At 37.2% G+C, this 18744-nt stretch overlaps 1 long non-coding RNA gene across 1 annotated transcript in view; it reads left to right on the forward strand.

Annotated features, from left to right (window-relative positions):
- LOC110211684 (uncharacterized) overlaps nt 1-10984 on the forward strand; it is a 31797-nt gene extending 20813 nt beyond the window's left edge. The window contains exons 2-4 of the long non-coding RNA XR_002325469.1: nt 249-338; nt 5204-5261; nt 9343-10984. This is a non-coding gene — a long non-coding RNA (uncharacterized LOC110211684). The remainder of the gene's footprint in view (nt 1-248; nt 339-5203; nt 5262-9342) is intronic.
- The last annotated feature ends 7760 nt before the right edge of the window (nt 10985-18744 follow it).

Below are 18744 nucleotides of genomic sequence, written 5' to 3' on the forward strand. Positions count from 1 at the left end.
TTTCCCAGCCCTCCTTAATCTTGGTGTCTTCTCTCTGAGATTATCCCCATTTCATACGGTACATATGTTGTTTATATGCAATTGTTTCCATATTGTCTCCCCATCAGATTCTGAGCTCTTTGAGAGCAGGAATATTTTTTGCCTTTCTTTGTATCCCCAGTGCTTACTACCTGGCACATAATAGTAGACTAACTGACTAATCTGATATTACTCCTCTCTCTGTTGTGTCTATTCTTTCCTGCTTTTAGGTGGAGAAGATTGAAGATGACTATGAATAACCTCGTGAACTTTGAAAGACAAGAGAGCCAGCCTCCAGAAGTCTGGCAGCTGTAGAGTTGGTGAGGAGTAAAGTCCAGCAATAGCATAGATGCAAATTTATTCATTCATCAGCTATCCTGCTTTTGGAAGTAAACCTGATAGGGCTAATGCTGTGTAGAAATTTCCTTAGTTGCAAGGCTATTCTCTCCAGAGATCAGGGTGGTATAGGAGAGAATATGTTTTCTCCTCCCCTTGGCCCAGGTATTGAGGGAAAATGTTAGTACTTCTGTTTTCCTTATAGAAGGTATCCCAAAAGTCTTAGTGCAGTTTTAAGTTTTAATATCTTTGCTGTAAATGCCTCTTTTTATGTTAATTGGCTGAATGGAACTGGGACATTAATCATTGATGACTAGCGGTTAGGTGAGTACACCAGAATAGAGACTCAGGCTGACATCATTAGAAAAATTAATTCCATTGTCACTCAGAGGTACACTGGAATCCTGAGGATGCAGCAAGCTTCACTCTGGGAGTTCATAACCAAGTAAGAGACAGAATCACAGGAGATGAAATGGACAATTTTGATTACACAAAATTTAAGTACAAATAACAATGAATTAAGATTAGAAGGCAAATAGTTAACTGTGGAGTTAAAAAAAAACCCTTGATGCCAGTTTTAACTAATAAATGTCTGATAGCCAAGATATATAAGGAACTCATTCAAAATTATAAGAATGAGAGCTATTACCTAAAATGTAAGTGGTCAAAATACATAGACAGTTCTCAAAGTAAGAAATACAAGCTATCAATAGGCATATAAGGTTCTCCAATTTTTAATAATTTTTAACAATTAGAGAAATAAAGGCAAAAAAAAAAAAAGGAAGATGAAAATGCTGGGAAAACAAGCACACTAATACAATATTGCCAGAGCTGAGAATTGGTCCAGCCATTATGGAAAGCAATTTTGAACACTGCCCCAAAAGTCGCAAAACTATGCATACTCACTAACTCATCAATACTATTATTAGATACACCTAAAGGGATTTTTTTTAAAAGAGGAAAAAGACCCACTTGTACAATAATATTCATTGAAATCACTCTGGTGGCAAAGAACTGAAAAGGCAGTGACCATCAAATGGGGAAATGACAACAAATTATGGTATATAAAGATAATAGAATATTGTTATGCTGTGAGTGATGAAGAAAAAGCCGTTTCAGACAAACTTGGGGATATTTGTATGAATTGATATAGAGTGAAGTAAGCATGACCCAGAGAATGATGACAGATCAACTCAAAGTGAAGAATGAGACCTACATTTCTAGACAAGTTTAATGTGAAGATTTGTTTGTTTGACTATGCATATGTTTTTTGATGTGGGGTGGGGATTGCTGTGAAGGACGAGGAAGGTTAATGATATGATTATCTTTTTTTTTAAGAAGAAGAATTAGAAAAGAGGGTCATTGAAGCATTAAAAAAACAACTGTTAGAAACACAGGCAGGCAGGCAGGGCAGTCTTGAAAACATCATGTTGAATTTGGTATATATGTTGTTCAGAAGGGGTCATTGTAGCTGGCTCAGGGCATGACCCACTTTTGCTATCTCTACTCCTCTCCCCTTCTCTCTTATGGGTGGAGAAAAACCACAAAGTGGCTAATCTGCTTGGAAATAACAATATTAGCTCAAGAGGATTTTAGCTTAGGGATAGGTAGAAGGTCCTAGTTCCAAATGGCTTCATTTTTCTCAAAGTTTTAAAAAAAAACATTAAATACGAATTTCAAATGATATTCATAAAATGATTCAAGCCCCTAGTCAATCAATTGATCACTAAACTGACATCATAATCTCTCAGCCATTAGAATAGTAGGTCCTTAAACATGCACAAGTTTTCCTTCCCTATCTCAGTCTCTAGAACAAGAATACAAACTGAGAAAGCCTTTATAATTAATTATCTTTACTTTGAGTAAAGAACCAGTCGGCAAAATGTTTAAATAGCGAAGAAATCTTTAGCAATCAACCTTGCCTTTGGGATAATAGAACAAAGGGAGAAGTAGAGAATGGAGCAGATTCACCATTGTCCTAGCAGTTTCTTCAAAGAGCCAGAATTCGGTCACTCTACTTTTACTAAGCCAAACTACAAGTCAGGAAAAGAAAAAGATTCTAGCTCCTCTGAGGCTTCTAAATCTCCAGGGAAGAGTCAGCATCTTCTGCTGCCATTCTCTAAGGATTCTCTCTCTGACTCCTCCCCTGACTCTCTCCAGAGAAATTTTAAAAACTTCTCCTGTGCTCAATGTTCTGGAAAACGCACCCTTCATTTCTGATCCTAAGATAAAAATCCTCATGCTCAAGCTTGGAAAATAGAACTCCCATAATCTTCATCAACTTAGGCCTCCTTGAAGGCAACTGATCCAGCCTTACCAGAAGAGCTCTTACATATGCTCAAAAAGAAAAAAAAAACAAGCTTTTTTAGTACACATTCACATCTACATGTATAATTTTTTTTTCTATTCTATTTTGTATATGGAAATACTCATCTTATTTGATACTTCCTAAGTTCAGAATTTCAAAAAATTAATAAATAAAATATAAAAAGAGTGAGGAATGCTAAAACAGAATGAGCCAAATTTAGCTAGATATGGATAGAAAAAAGAGATTGGTCTTTTTTTTTAAAAAAATGCTGTATTTAAATAAAACTAAGAATTAAAGATAGATAAGACCTTTGCTTGGGGTGGATAGGATGATGATTACTGACAACAGACAGAAAACAGTTCTGTTTAATTCTTTTTTTTTTGCTTCTGTTTTCTCTCTCAAGTAGATTTTTTTAATGACAAAACCAAAATGGCTAACAGAGAATTGATACCAAAAATAAAAGTAGAGTGAATATAAAAGAGCAATTGGTTGTCCTTCATATATTCAAGTCATCTGGCCCAACTTAACTACATCCCTGGGATGTGAAAGGACTGACTGATGTGTTAACTGAACCATTGTCATTAATATTTTAAATATAATTTACCTAGATCTTAGCAAAATTTTTCATAGAACATTTCATAAATTTCTAGTTGCTGAAGAAGACAGACACAGGGCCGTGGCCAACACCAATGTTGTGCTACCTGGAGATGTAGACTGAAGCCAGAGACCTTGGCAGGGGGTAGAACTTGGTCCCAACCACTCCACCCAGAACTATTGCAGAGTCATAGCAGTGCATTCGAACTGAATGGAGGACAAAGTAGGCCCATCCTGTAAAAGGCTGCAGAAGGAAAGAGAGCTCAAATCTGACACAAAGTCAGAATTTAAGAAATTATTCGGGAGACATGAGGAAACAGAAAAGAATGAATTTACAATAAGTGTAAGTAAATCTTGAGGACAAAAATAAAGAATGACTTGGCTACAAGGATTAGAAGAATAGATAAAAGAAATCGCATGAGATTTATTTTTTTAAATGAAATTAGAACTGTTGAAGAAAAAATTTGAAGGAGATTAAACAGCTCAGAAGAGAAATGGAAAACAAGATCCAAGTAATGAGCTTCATGAAAAACAGAATACAGCAGAATTCAATTCAGAATTCAATTCGGAAAGTTGAATAGAATTCAATGATTCTATGAAATTATATTAGAAGATTTTTCAATTATATCTCCTCAAACTGTTGGGGGGGTTTAGGTCAGTTGTTTCTGAGAGTAGATTCCTCACATCTCCCCCCTGCCCCCAATTATCCATTGGATAATAGTATAAGGAGTTTCAAAAGAGGACACAGGTAAGCAGGGCAATGTTCTAATTATCCAGTCATTAATTAGAAAAAAGATGCAAGGAATAGACTATTAAAAATAACTGACCTAAAGAAAAGAGGTTGAGGAGATAAAATTGGAAAATTTCTAGACTTCTTGAAAGCCATGACTAAACAAAAAAAATCTGCATATGTGAAAAATGAATGCAGAGTATGAAGTGAAAATAGAAAGAATCTACTATCTCCTGAAAGAAATCCTAAATTGAAAACCATCAGTAGTATGAGACAAAATTCAATTTCCAGAAGAAAGAAAAAACACTGCAAGAAGCCTGAAAGAAAGAATTCAAGTACCAAGGAACCAAGTCAGAATCACACAAGAGTAAGAATAAAAAGAAATCTTTCAATATGATATTACAAAAGGCAAAAGAAAAATGTTTAGAACAAAGAATTTATAGCATGAAACTGAACATAATCCTACTACAGAAAAAATTATCTTTAATAGAATAGAGAACTTTGAAGAATTCCTGATGAAAAGATCAGAGCTAAGTAGAATCTTTAAACACAAAAATAAAAGGCAAGAGAAACCTAGAAAGCAAAAACTACAGGGGTGTGAATCAAAAAAAAAAAATCTTGACAGACTTGAACATTGGGTTAAATCTGAAATCCAATAGGGATAAATATAATCCTTACAACGGGGCAAAAAAAAAAAAACAACCCACTATCTATTTCACAAATACAAAATGGTGGAGGCATGATTAGACAATAGTTTGTCTCAAGAGTTTCTGGGGATCTTGGTTGATAACAATTTCACTGTGAGTCAGCAATGTGATGTGGCAGCTAAAAAAGTTTAGTGCTATGTTGGGCTACTTTGAAAAAGGCAGAAGTTCCAGGAATAAGGTAGTGATTGTACCACCATGTTATACTGGGATACACTGTACATTAGAGTATTGTTTTCAATTTTGCGTGCACATTTTAGGAAGGGTATTGATAAGTCCCTATCCCTGTCTGTATTCTGTTTGGTCCCAGAATGCAGAATCGAATATCAAAGATATGATACAAAGAGAGACAAGTAGGCTTAGTGTCAGAAAACCTTCCTAACGATTAGAGCTATCCCAAAATGGAATAGGTTGCATCAGAACTAGTGGATTTTTTCTCTTAGAGGTCTTTCAAAAGTGGTTTAGAGGACCATTTGTCTGTCATGTTATAATGAGAGTTTTTTTCATTTATAGGTTGAACTAGATGATCACCAAGGTTCCTGACAATTCTCAAAATCAGTGATTCTGTGAGGTGATGAAAAGTTCCCTTTTGACTTCAATAAGAAGAGAATATTGCAAGGGATTAAGGAAAGATTGTTGATAAAGAGTGAAAATAATGGACATAAATCAAATCAATTCATAAATAACTGCTATATGCAAGAGATTGTGCTAGGTGCTGGGAATAGAAAGAGAAAAATGAAACTATTCTTTCCCCAAAGGACTTACATTCTACTGGATGATAATTATATAGAAATGGTGAACAGGAAAAGCTTCCTATAAGATGTTACTCCTGAGCCAAATCCTGAAAGAAGCTACAGACTCAAAAAGTGGAGGTGAAAAAGCAGTGAATTCTAGGCATTGGGGAAATTTTGCAAAGGCATAGAGAAGGAAATGGCATGTATAATAGGAATAGAATAGAACAGAATAATAGGAAATAATCTGGAAAGATAGACAGAAAAACAGGAAGTGAGTGACCTAAAATTTTAGTTTGAGGCATTTGTATTTTGTCTTCAAGGCAACAGGGAGCCCATGAGCATGACACTGGTCAAACTTGTAGGAATGTTAATTTGGCAGCATGTAGGCCATGAACTGAAGTAGAGAGAAACTAGATATTGGATGGCTAATTAGGAGGGGTTTTCTCCCCAACAATTAAGGTAAGAAATAATGGAGACCTAGACTGGGTTTGTGACAATATGAGTGAAGAAAAGTAAATGGATTTGAGAAATGCAGTGATGTGATTGGATATGTGGGGGTCAAAGAAATTAAAGAGTCAAGGACACCTCTGAAGTTGTGAAGATAGTGACAAGAAGTATGTTTTCTGAAAAATTATGTAAGTTTGAAAGAGGAAGGAGTTTTGGGGTGAAATAAAATTGGCTAATTGAGAGGCAGCATGGCATAGTGCCAGATAGCTGGGCTTACAATCAGGAAGATCTGGGCCCAAGTCTGACAAATATCATCTGTTTAACTGTGGGAGTCAATTAATTTTTTAGTGCTCAAGGCATCTGTCACATGGATCTTTAACCTATGTTTGTGTCATAGACCCTTTTGGCAGTGTTGTAAAAATTATAGAACTCTTCTCAGAATAAAGTCTACGGACATATTAATAATTGAAGGAAATCCCATATTCCAATGGAGATTAGTGAAAATACGGTGTAAGTTTGTCTCCCATTCAAATTCACAGAACCCTTGAAATCTTTCCATGGACTTTCTGGTTAAGAATATTAGCTCTGGCCCTGGAATCAGGAGGACTTGAGTTCAAATCCAGCCTCTTACTAGTGATGTGACCTTGGGCAAATCACTTAACCCCAGTTGCCTCAAAAAAAAAAATCTTAGCTGTAAGACAATAAGTTGGAGAGTTTCCTTATCTGGAAGCTCCCTTTATCAATGAAAGTCCATCCTCCTCTTTATTATATGATAAGTTCAGTTTCAAACAGGTTGAATTTGAGATGCTGATCCAAGTGAAGATATCTAAACAGTTAGCAACATCGTTTAAGCCTCAGTTTCCTTATTTATAAAATAATTGGATTAGACTAGTTGACTTATAAGTTATCTTCCAGTTAAAAACCTAGGAACTAAGAAATACAACACCAAGACAGATGATTAAGGTGGTGACTGGGTCCCTTGGGGCTAGATTCATAGACTCATAGACTTATCCAAAGATGTCAGGGGATGAAGCACGTTCAGAAGACACAACACTCATTCCTAATCTCTGAATCCTCAGAAACACATATCTTCTGCTGCCTCTGCCTCTCAGGTTCTGATCTCTAGATTTTTCATTTGAGTTTAACAATAAGAAGAGAAATAATTAGAAAGAGCAATAGAATTTATTCACAAAGTGTGTGCGTGTGTATGTGTTTTAAGACAAAGTGATTGTATTTGAAGGTAGAAGGAAAAGAACTACAAGAAAGACAGAGATTGAAAATACCAGAAAAATAGGCAATAAAGTTGAAACAGAGGATGATAGGAAGAAGTCCACAAGTAAAATTAGTCTTGGAGGCAAGACATGGAAGGCATTTTTCCACTGAAATTGGAAAAAAGAACACAAAGTGATAAGTGGCTAGGACAGGTACAATTGAGGTTTTCACTCGTGCACTGAAAGTTAGAGGGCACACTTCCTTTTCCAATGGCCCTCTGACCCACATTCACAGTGCAACCACCCTTTCTCCTTTCCCTAAGCCCTAACTTGTTACCCTTCTGCCCCTTTCCCAGGGCCAGCTGGCTCTCTGCTACATATCCCAGGGCTGAGGAAGATGATTGTGTCCTCCCCCTCATTAATCTTACCCCCATATCCTCCTAGAGTCTAGGAAGTTGATACTCCATAACTGTACTGTAGGGTCACAAGCTGGAGACAGCATTTGACCACAGATTTCATGAAAATCTCCTGTAGTACAGTGAATATGAAGGCCACAAGCAATATAGGTGGAATCTCAAGAGAGGGTTAGCTAAGCTTGGAGTCAGGAAGATCTGAGTTCAAATCCAGCCTCAGACACTTTACTAGCTTAATTAGCTATGTGACCCTGGACTTAACTTCTAACTGCCTTAGTTCCCTCACCTATAAAATGAGAATCATAGTAGCACCCATCTCAGGATTGCTTTAATAAATTCTTGTTCCCTTCCTCCTTTGTTCTTTTTCCTCTTAGATTCCTTTCCTTCCCTTCCCTCAAGGCCTTCCCAAACTCATCTGGGGATGAGGCCTTTCCTAACCTGGCCTACTCCCTTCTCTCCACTCCCTACACTACCCTCCTTTCTCCCTAAGGAGTAGCCTGCCTAGCAGTGGTTTCTCTCTGAAGTCTTCTTCTTCCCACTCCCTCCCTGGATTATTGATTCCTCTGAAAGGAAAAGAAGATAGGTATAGACACAGAGATACAATAAGAAAGCTGGCAAATGATGGTCTCAATTCTCTAGGTGCAATTGAGATTGACGCTATTTTCCCAGACTGAGAGGGAAGATTCAAAGAGAGTGGAAAAAGTTCAGGATGCCTCTTGTTAGAAGTGTGTCCTTCCTTTTAAGGGACAAAATTCTAGTGATATGTATGCATATATACATATATGTGTAGATATGTATGTGTGTACATATAGAAGTGCGTATACATATGATGAAATTGTGGAGGATTTGGAGATGAGAATCCATTCATCTTCCCAAACAAAATTATGTAAGTTATTGGTTAGTCTCTATAGCAATAGCGCAGCAAATCTTTTCTTACAATAAGCATACTTAAGTTGAGTAGTATTTGACCAAAATAATTGGAGCCTTAGTTCTTAAGTTTTGGTGTAATATCTTCCAAGGAAAAATCTTGATGCTTCTAAAGTTAAATTTGTGAGCCAGTTATAGCAAATACTCCTAGCCGGATAAGTTAAGGAATGAATTCTGTCAAAGCCAGGGAATCTACAAAATCTACTCCCCAACCCCCACCTTAGTTTTAACCCTAGTGTTTATGTATAACTAACTAACTAGATGCATTCCCTCTCCTGGTATTAGGTGTGATTGAGAGATAACTCCCACAGCCATAGCAGCAGTTTCTGTACATGCTGCATCCCATGCTCTTCTGAGCATCAAAAGGAGATGAAGCCTGATTAACCATTTTGAAACCAATCGGATGAGAAGTCCTTACAAAACAACTTTTTATACGCTTTAATTAAAAACGTGTTCCGGCAGCTCAGAGATGAATGGGCTTCAGGGGGAGCAGGGCTGAGTCCGTTGCTATGACGACACCAAATCTTTTCACTCCTTGTCTTTCCTCAGTACATTCTGACTAGATCTCTCCAGCCACTAATTTGACTGTGCCCCATCTCTCAATCCTTCAATCCCTCTGTCCATGTGTCTACACATTATCCAACACCTGCTGCTGCTTCTGCTGTTGTAGTTTTTCCTCTTTCCATTCCTTTCTTCATTCTCCTATTCAATGATTTTAAGTTATTTCCCCCAGTTTCTCCCTGGCAAAATCTTTCTTCTTGTAAACAGATTTATTCTTCTGAATTCTGAAATAAATTTCCTATTTTGTGTTAATGTGGTTTCCATTTTGCCTTGTCCCTCCCCTTCATCCTAAAACATTTTCACACCAGAGATCTTGAGTGTAGTCCTAAAGTACATCACTGTCTTCTCCCTCTTTTTAGGTTTCCTGACTGAGCATTCTGCCCTCCCTTCTAGTCGTCTTGCTGCTGAAACAAATGCAGATACAGAAAGGAATGATATATCACTTAAAGAAGCTCTAAACTGCTGTGAGGAATGAAGAACTCTTGTGTTTAATATTTTGCTTTGAAAACACTGTTTCTTCCATGAGCAGAAATAATTTTGCAGTAAGAATTTTAAATGAATCTAAAGTTAGTTTAAAATATATAGTTAAGGTTACTTGAGAAATAGACATCCTTCTTAGGGGAATTTTGAGATGCAGCATTTACAAAGGCGTTTTGTTTTCTGTGGGGGGGGGGTGTGGGTGTGTGTGATAGAAATATCACTGGGTTTGGTGTCAGATGACCTTGGTTTAAAAGCCAGTTCTGTCACTCAATATTTGTATGACCTTGATCGAGTCACTTGGCAAGTGTCATACTGATTTTGCTTTTGTATAATGTAGGAGGTAGGATGATTTCTAACATCCCTATCTAAGTTCAAATGCTATTATTCTAATACTTGTACACAAATAAAACTTAGTGTCACCTCACATATCATCTGAATCAAGTATAGACTTGATTGCCCTTTCCATTTGAAAGGGACCCAGATATGGCACTTATGGGAAAACAAGCACCTATGCAACTTTACATTATATGAAATCATAGACATAAAAAGTCTGCCAATTGTATTACTATTTCAAAGAAATAAAAATGTCTTTAAGAAAGTCTCAATATGTAACAATTCCAGTTTTTTGTCCTTCAGGGCTTTTTTGTTTTTTTGTTTTTCTATTTTAGTAGATAAAGATAATTTAAGTAATAGGATTTCCCCCCCCCCAAGGTAATTGTATCTCATCGGCTTCTGCTATTTCTAATGAAGACACAATCCGGTGCCCCTGACAGATCAAATCTGTTGATGTTTCCTATGATACCCATAGCCAAAGTATGGATTGTTGATCACATTAAATAAGTGTTTGTTTTCCTTTTTGTCTGATTCAGGACAGAGACTGTAACTTAACAGATAAAAAGGTCTGGTGAGCTTAACCTATAGAATGGCATAGTCCTGTATGTCTTCGGTTTACTAAAAGTCACACATCATGACTTAGCAGTTAAAATAAAGGCCTGGAAGCCTGGAAACTCAATTTTAGTTCCAACCTTGGTTTTAAACCTTAGTGTAAATTTCTTGTTTCAATTTTCTTATAAATAAGGATACCAAACAGTTGTCTCCTTTTAAATATTTTAAAAATTCTTTCTACCTTATCAGCAATGTTAGGTCATTTTGGGGGCTTAAAGTAAGATTTGCTTAAATAACTGTAATGCAAGTCTACAACTATAATACAATATAGATCACTCCTTAAATATTTTTATACAATAGTACATGAAAACCTACCATCCTTGTTATCTGTCATGTTTGTAATAAATGCACTATAATATGCCCAATAGAATGGCAATGCATCTTTTTTCTTTTATGTTAACACACAAAAATATTTCTTATAAGCAGCTACAAAGACAAATTTTTATGGTTGCATAAAATTTCTTCGAAATACTTTTAAGCGTCAAAAAAGCTTCATGCTTGTGGAATAAATCTTGTGTCTGATTCTTACGACCCTAGAGAAAATCTATAGTTGATGTTTTAAAAAACTCTACTCAACTTTGTAATCACCTCACTCTTGCCTCATATTCTATTTCCCCTTTTCCCTTTCTTCCCTCTCCCACTGCTCCCACACAGGTATTCCATTAATAGGAGATCTGTGAATAAATTTCTGAATTTGGTCATTTTGTCATAGGGCACTATAATAAAATAAATCAATTAAATGAAAATGTATTTTTAATTGACTATAGGTGAAAAATAAAAGAATCATGAATTTAGATGTCTAAAGTAGATAAACACATGTGACAAATGGTTTCAGAGCATACTCAAAATGAAAGAAATTATTAGGTTTAATATTAAGGAAAATATTCATTCAGTAAATTCTATTTTATTGTAAGCATAAATTGTCTTTTAGTATGGGGATAGATGATAGAGAAATAGGTAGGGCTATATAACATAGATCTATTAGTCTCCCCTCTGAAGAGGTGAAAATCCTGCTGCTCTTGACATTTAAATCTAGACTGGACAAGGCTAGAAAATATTCTGTGGAGAATAATCCTGCACTAATCCTGCAGGTGGATGGACTAGAAGACATTCCATCTCTATTTTCTATGGTTCTATTATTCAGTGAACCTTAATGACATTTAAATATGCTTTGCTTTGGGGTAGAAATTTTAAAAGACACTGATTCCTCAATTCTTCTCAAGTGTTTAATATTTTCTCTTTCTTTTAATTTTTTTGGCCATTTTATATAGAGAGACATCTATAGGAAAATATGATTTTTATTTATTGGGAATTTATCCATCCTGAGGTAAATTCCTCACCTGAAGGCAAAATTTTGTATTTCTGCTATTGCACAATACAAATTACTTATGGGATAAAAGAGCATATCCTCAAAATACCCTATACAGTCTGGTGGATAAATGGCAATTTAATGAATTTTCAAAACCTACATATTGAAACTCAGGAAATCCCTAATACTTACAATAGTGGGTTTTTTCTTCCCCAAGTATTCATGACATTGCAAAAGGAATTGTGTTTATGAGAGAATTAGTACCATGTAAGTGTTTAAGTCATTAGCCAGATAGATAAATATATTAGGCTGACATCTTTTCATCGTAGATGTGATGCTGGAATCTAATTACACTTGTGTAGATAATCTACACAGGTAAGTCATGTGGATAGCTTTTGTCTTTATGCCATTGAATATTTATTGCCAACTTTCCCAAGTATCTCTAAGTATGAAATAATATATGCAACGGATGCATAGCAACCTACCATAGGTGGAAAACTTGTGAACTTGTACCACAATTTGGGCAGAAATTAAAAATCGATTTGGTGCAGTCAATTGATTTAATCAAAGCAGAGGTGTCTACAAAATGGACTTGATTTGGGACACCAGGATCTATCCACCTCTACTGTTCAACAAGAAAAAAGAAAGGGGGGGGGAAGAAGGATGAAAAAGGGAGGGGGAGTAATGTATTCTATGCATTCCAAAAGGACCTGGGGTTTTATGACTAGTATAAAGAACATTTTTTCCATCCTACAAAGATGTTTATGAAAGGCTGAGGGCATTTCTAGTAAAATATTTTTAAAAATATCCTTCAAAGGGAAAATTTAAAAATAAGAATCATTGAATAAATTTTGATATAGGAATTTCAAATCATAAATTGTATTCACCTATATACAGGAAAAAAAAGTTTGATCATTCCCTTTGATCTTACCTACTACAGTGAAAGATTTTTTTTCTTTTCACAAATGCCTAAGCCTAAAAACTGAAGTGTATCCATTTCATTTCAATGGAAAGAATTTGCTAAAGTAATTCCCTTTAATACTGAAGAGAATTAAGCACCCCACATGGCCTGATGAGCATAGCTAAAAAACCGTGAGTTTGAAAAGCTCCTGTTGGTTTAGACAAAATCAGATCACTAACTTATTTATTTATTTTTGCTTTGGTAAAACCTACTCAACATATCCCTTTGCATTTTTACGAACTGTTAGGCCTTTCTCTGAAGAAGATGAATATGTCTATTTAAGGTTAGAAAGGCTAATACCAATCTATGAGAAATGTGTAGTCCATAACGTTACATTTCAAATACCATTCCATAAGTATTAAAAGAGTATTAAAAGTAGTGTAAGTAAAGAGTCATTCTTTTTGTTTCTAACTTTGTTTCTCTGATAATTCTCTATGAAAGGATGTTAGATAAAAAGCTGCTAGATAGAAGATTTGTTTGCTTTTTGATCCAAGTATTGGTTAAGAAGAAAATGGTGTTGTAGGAGTGGAGCATAAAATGAGTATTTAATAAAGTGCTCTAGAGAGGCATAGTGAAGGATCCTTTTTTGACCAAAACTGAGAGTGGGGGGATACAAGATTCAAGTACATGTTGGCTAACGCTCTAATTTTTCATTTCTGTTCCAGAATCAAAAGGTTCTGTGGTCGGGTAGGGGGGAAGAGGCAAATTTTCTGAGATGGGAGCATTTTTGTCAAATTCGACTTAGCCAATTCTTTTCATTCACCTTACCCATAATTTGAGAGATCAAAACGGAAAGCAGAACTTTGGGAGGGGCAAGGGGCTAACAGTACCATAGAACTAATAGAGTTGGACTCCGGTATTTGATGTTGTGATTAGTTCAGTAGGAGATAGCTCTCTTGCTTTGAACTGTGAGGGAGAGAGAGGTGGTTAACTGTAGTTGGGAGAGGTTCAGAGTGAGGGAAGAGAGTAGAAGGCTGGAATGCTTGGAGGGAGGATGTTTTAGGGCTTGTTTATAGGTGTTAATAATGCCAGGTCAAGTGGCAAAGAAGATAGTTCAGCTGTAGCCCTGGGGGTAGGGTCCGGGGGATCGGTTGCAGGCACCCAGAGAGGACAGGATTTGTCACTAGCGCCCTCTTAGAGGCTGGAACCCAGAGACGTGGGAACCGTTCAGCAGTTGGAGACAAGGAGGAAGAGTAAACACCCTGCTTGCCTTGCTTGGTTGCACAGTCTGCAAAAGAGAGAGGAAATGGGGGTGGGCTTGGGGGCAAATATATGAAATAAAAATAATGCATAAATTAAAGCTTTCCTTCTTGGTCTCCTCTTCCATTTAGTTAGGAGCAAAAGCCTGACCAGCTCAACAAGCTTGGGGAAGAGAGTAAGAGAGGCCGCCTCCTCGGACTGGCCAGAGACACACCCATGCTCCTGGTGCGGTGTTAAGGTGCTGGATAGAGCTTCCTGGTCCGTCCTCAGAGGTGGGGGAGGTGTGCACTTCATCCTCCCCAAGCTGTCTTTAAGAAACTCCCATCATCACCCCCTGTGTGCAGGCCTCCTGCACTCTCCCTCTCCCTCTCAGGCCGGGGCTAGGGAGTATTACTTTGCTCTTTTCGTTGGCCAAGCACAATTGGTTTATTGGAGATAATGAATTCAATCCCCATCAAAGGGCATTAGGCTTCCCCGAGCCCTGTAGTGGCTGCTACTTTTTTTTTCCTTTTTCCTTCTCTTCCCCCCCCCCAGGACAAGGAGTTGGGGGGGGGGATGTAAACCCGGAATGAAAAGCTAAGGAGAAAAAAATTCTCTGGGATAGCCTTTCCCCTGATCGCCGCTTTTGAAGTGAGAGGGACAGGGCATTGTTGTTCACATCGCGGCCCATAAGGCTGAAGAAAGCCAGGCAGCTTTTGATGAGGCGATGCAATTGAGCAACAAGTCGGGCTGGCTGAGCCTCTCCAACTGCCCTGATGCCTGTGGATAACATATGTCCCGCATTAATTGGGAGGGTGGGAGAACAATTGAACGGGAAAGGAGAAGGTGGGGGCTACGCAGGGAAACAGAGGGAATGGTGGTGGCCAGCAAGAAATTGTGTAAGGGAGGGGAGGATGAGTTTACTGGCCCGTGCCGCAAACGCCTTTAGGGTTCCGAAGTGTCCAGTAGGAGCTGATCTCAGCTTTAAAGATGAGACTGGGGAACACAGATAGGGCTACCTGAATTCACAAAGACTGCTTTCACTGTGGTTACAGAAGTTTATCTCGTGGTGTATACTGGGGCTTCCGTTTAATGATTGGTGCTTTAAATCTGTTGGGACATCAGACAGAGCAACTCAGATTCACAGATCCAGCACTTTTTTTTTTAAGGACTGAAAATAACTTCTTGGAACTCGATTAGAAATGTAACACTCACTTTGTTTTTCTTTTCTTTTTTTTAGCCGTTGAAGTCCTCCACATATCTCAAATGGGTAGCCTAATTATGGATGGATGAGGTGTCCATAACAGTGCATGAAAAGAGGGAGTAATTATTCAAACATTAAGGGAAAGGTACATTTAATCAAATCTTCCAGATTGTTTATTTCAGAAACAACAAAATTACTGCAGAAACAGAATTATGCATTCAGACATAGTAATTCAGAGACAATAAGAGCATGTAGTAGCACTTCAAGATATAGTTCAATATCTCTGTAACATGAAAATTCACCTTGCTTTTAGACTTCCCCAGAATATAAAATAAAAAGTCAAATTCAAGGATGTAACAGAGGGAAGTCAGAGATTATGCCCCAGACTGGAGCTGTTAAAAAAAAAAAGTTAGACACTTAACAATGAGATCATAATCCTCATCGACATCAATTTATTGAGAGCTTCCTGGAATGTATGGCACAGAACTAAATTGAGGACTGCTTCTTAACATCAGGTCATCTTATCTGGAAAGTTTGTTGAATATGTTCAAATTTACCTTTTGCTCCCCAACATGAAATTACTCTACCTCCTTCTATTTCCCCAGCCATTAATTTCTAGGTTCTTTAACCAAAAGGCCTGCCAGAGATGCTGCCGTTGAGGTTAGGGTTTTCTCTGAAGGACACCCACCAGACCCATTCTCCCTTCCACCTACTTTTAAAGACCCTCCCTATCAGTTAATTTTTGTCAGGCGTGGTAAGGTTTGATTCCAGGGAGAAAGGAAAAAATCAGGAAGAAATATTTGAAATGCAGCACGGTTCATTTCAATTTTAGCTAGTAAATCGGAGGCCTCCAAGAGGAAAATACCGGCAGGGGGACGTTGAGAGAACTGGTATTCCGGGGCTGGGTCTGAGTCGCATGGGTTGCTCTGTTGTTACTGGGCTGTACCACTTTTTTTTTTTTCAGCTCAGTCTGCAGTAATGAAATACGCAGGCTCACAAGCGCTGGGCGTGTACACATGCAGGAAAGAGCAGTGGGAACTTTCTAAAGCCATCCCCAGCAACCTGAATCACCTTCAAGAGTAGCAAATCTCCAGTGTCAATAGACTCAAACTGATAGACTCCCATTTGGGCTACGTGTGATATGTACTCTGGTTTCTTAAAAAAAAAAAGTCCTGAACACTTTTATTATTAGAGCATTTGTATTTTAAAATAACTAATTCTATATCGTCTCCTTGCTGTGAAATAGCTGATCCAGAACATGATCTTGCAAGCAGATATGTGGCTAAAAACCCAAGGGGGAAAGCCCAATCTACACTGGTGAGATCTATACTTGAATGTGCAGTCCGTTTCCAAGCAAGGTTTTCTAAGGGGTTTTCCATGTAATATTTCCTAATTTCAGAAATTCTAAACTTTTCACAAATATTTTTAAATGGGAAGGGGCGAAGGAAGGGGAAAGGTGAGTTCGGCAGCAATCCGATTAACCCTAAGTCAACGTAACGTGCAAAATAGCTAAATATGTTTAAAACTCTAGCCATCGAACCCATTGGTTTGGCTTCTGAGTTTGATCTTGGTGACATAACCAGCTTCTGTATTCTCCAGGTTTGGGAAGCCTCTTCCACTCCAGAATGATCCATCTTCCAGATTCCACAGCAGAAAACACATGTCTAGTCATAGCTAAGAAACTTGCATTAAAAGCCTCTGTTTTGGAGAAGTAAATAGGAGGGGCAGAGGAGAAATTCACCTGAATGGGGCTGGGGTGGGGGTGTATTTTTTCATTTATGAAAAGCTACACACTTTCAATGTAAACTCGGAGCTTTTTTCCTCATAGAAAAGAGCCAGTACCTTAAAACACGAAACTGAGGCAGCAAGTATTTTAAGAGACATCTTCCCCTCTTGCCCGGTTTAAAAGAAAGTTCTTTTTAGTAGAAGAAATAAATACATTTGACGTCTTAAAATGAAGCCACATGGACTTTGGGGGGGGCCCAAAATTGTTTGCTCGGATGGTAGCTAGAAACAAAGGTGAGGGAGGCAGTTGAGCTGTCCAAAGTTCAGAGATCTAAAACCCCAGTGAGTCTCTGTTGGAGACTAAGAAGAGAAATACAAACAGAGCTGCTTTAGCCTCGAAGGGCATTTATTTGGAGCGAAATGCAAGGCGACCTCCACTAATCTATTGTTAAATGTTGGTATAATGTTAAATGCTTTCTACAATCGATTGGAAAAAATATAAAAATACTCAGTGAGACGTTTTTAATCTCATATTTTTTAAAGAGAATTGTTTTTAAACCTGGTATGTAATAGCAGCTTTCAATTCCGTATACATTTTCTTACATTTACTTTCATGATTGTCTTGCGTATACCCTGAATTCTTCTCATTAAGGGAAAATTGAATTTTAAATTATTGCGAAATTTACAATATTGAGTCAGGTAGTATTGGCTTTTCCGGGTAATGTCAATTTCTAGGCAAGCCCTAACCTCATAGAGATATACACAAACCAACATCTTTGTAATCCAGTATATTGCAATGGCTTTGTCCCTTCACTCTTTTTAGTGAAAAAAAAATATGTATTATGCAGCATGAATTAATTTGCAAATAGTTTTCAGTTAAAGTTATGAGGGCAAATAATGCAAATACAGTTTTATAAAATGCTAATTACATAATTTCTAAGCAATTTTTTTCTTCTCTTGACATTCTGGTTTATTACAAATGAAAATGTTTTGTAGCTACTATGTACATTACCACTGCAATACATCTTAGTCTACAGTATTACTGCTAAACCAAAATAAGACTGATTTTCAGAAAAGGTTAATTAAACTTAGGTATAGTTTACTTGCTTCCGGGTGCATTTAAAAGGGTTTGTATTGATCACTTAACTTTTTTGGAAAAAAGTTTTATTTTAATTTACACAAAGATGGAGGTCAATTTATAAAATGCTAAAGTGTGGTTTTCTAAAAATATAGTCTCTTCAGAAATTGTTCTTGTACTGGATTCAAATAGAAAATAATATGAGGGGGCATATGGTTTTTTAAATCATGTAATATCTAATTTTCTTCTCAAGAAAATCTGTCTTGATCAATTAGAAAAAAATTTGAAACCGGAAATTAAGTTTTTTTTCTGAGGGTTTTGCTTTATATCTCTTGGTTTCTTTTGATTATTATCACAAGTTCATTCTCCTAAAGAGTAAAGGGCAATGAATGACACATTAGGATTTTTATTTGGTCGACAATCTTGTAGTAAATATTATGTTGTAACTGAACTCGCATCTAAGAGCATTACTGAGTTAGTTCCTCAGTGTTTGACTGCTAGAATTGGCCTCTTCTTATCTCCCCCCCCACCCTAAATCCCTGGTGTCCAGTTTTCTTTCAGTTCAATTCAACAAACATTTATTAAGCGGCTATTATGTACTAGGTGCTAGGAATACACAGGTGAAAAAGAAATCCCTGACCTCAGGGAACTAAAAGGTTTAAAGTGCCCGTGTCTCCACTATCTCACTACTGGTGTTTGGTGAAAATTCGGAAAATTTCCCTAGTGTCGACTTCCTTCTCCTATAGATTCGTAGCGGCCTTATGGTTCAGTTAAATTCTTTTACGTTTTTATTACATGAGAAGTATGCTTCCCTTCTCTTCCCTACCAGAAAAGGGGGGGGCGAGTTCCCCAAAAGAAATTGTGAAAACTCAGGAAACTG

This window comes from Phascolarctos cinereus, unplaced genomic scaffold, assembly GCF_003287225.1.
Source record: "Phascolarctos cinereus isolate Bilbo 61053 unplaced genomic scaffold, phaCin_HiC Scaffold_2;HRSCAF=192, whole genome shotgun sequence".
In the NCBI taxonomy this organism is placed as follows: domain Eukaryota; kingdom Metazoa; phylum Chordata; class Mammalia; order Diprotodontia; family Phascolarctidae; genus Phascolarctos; species Phascolarctos cinereus.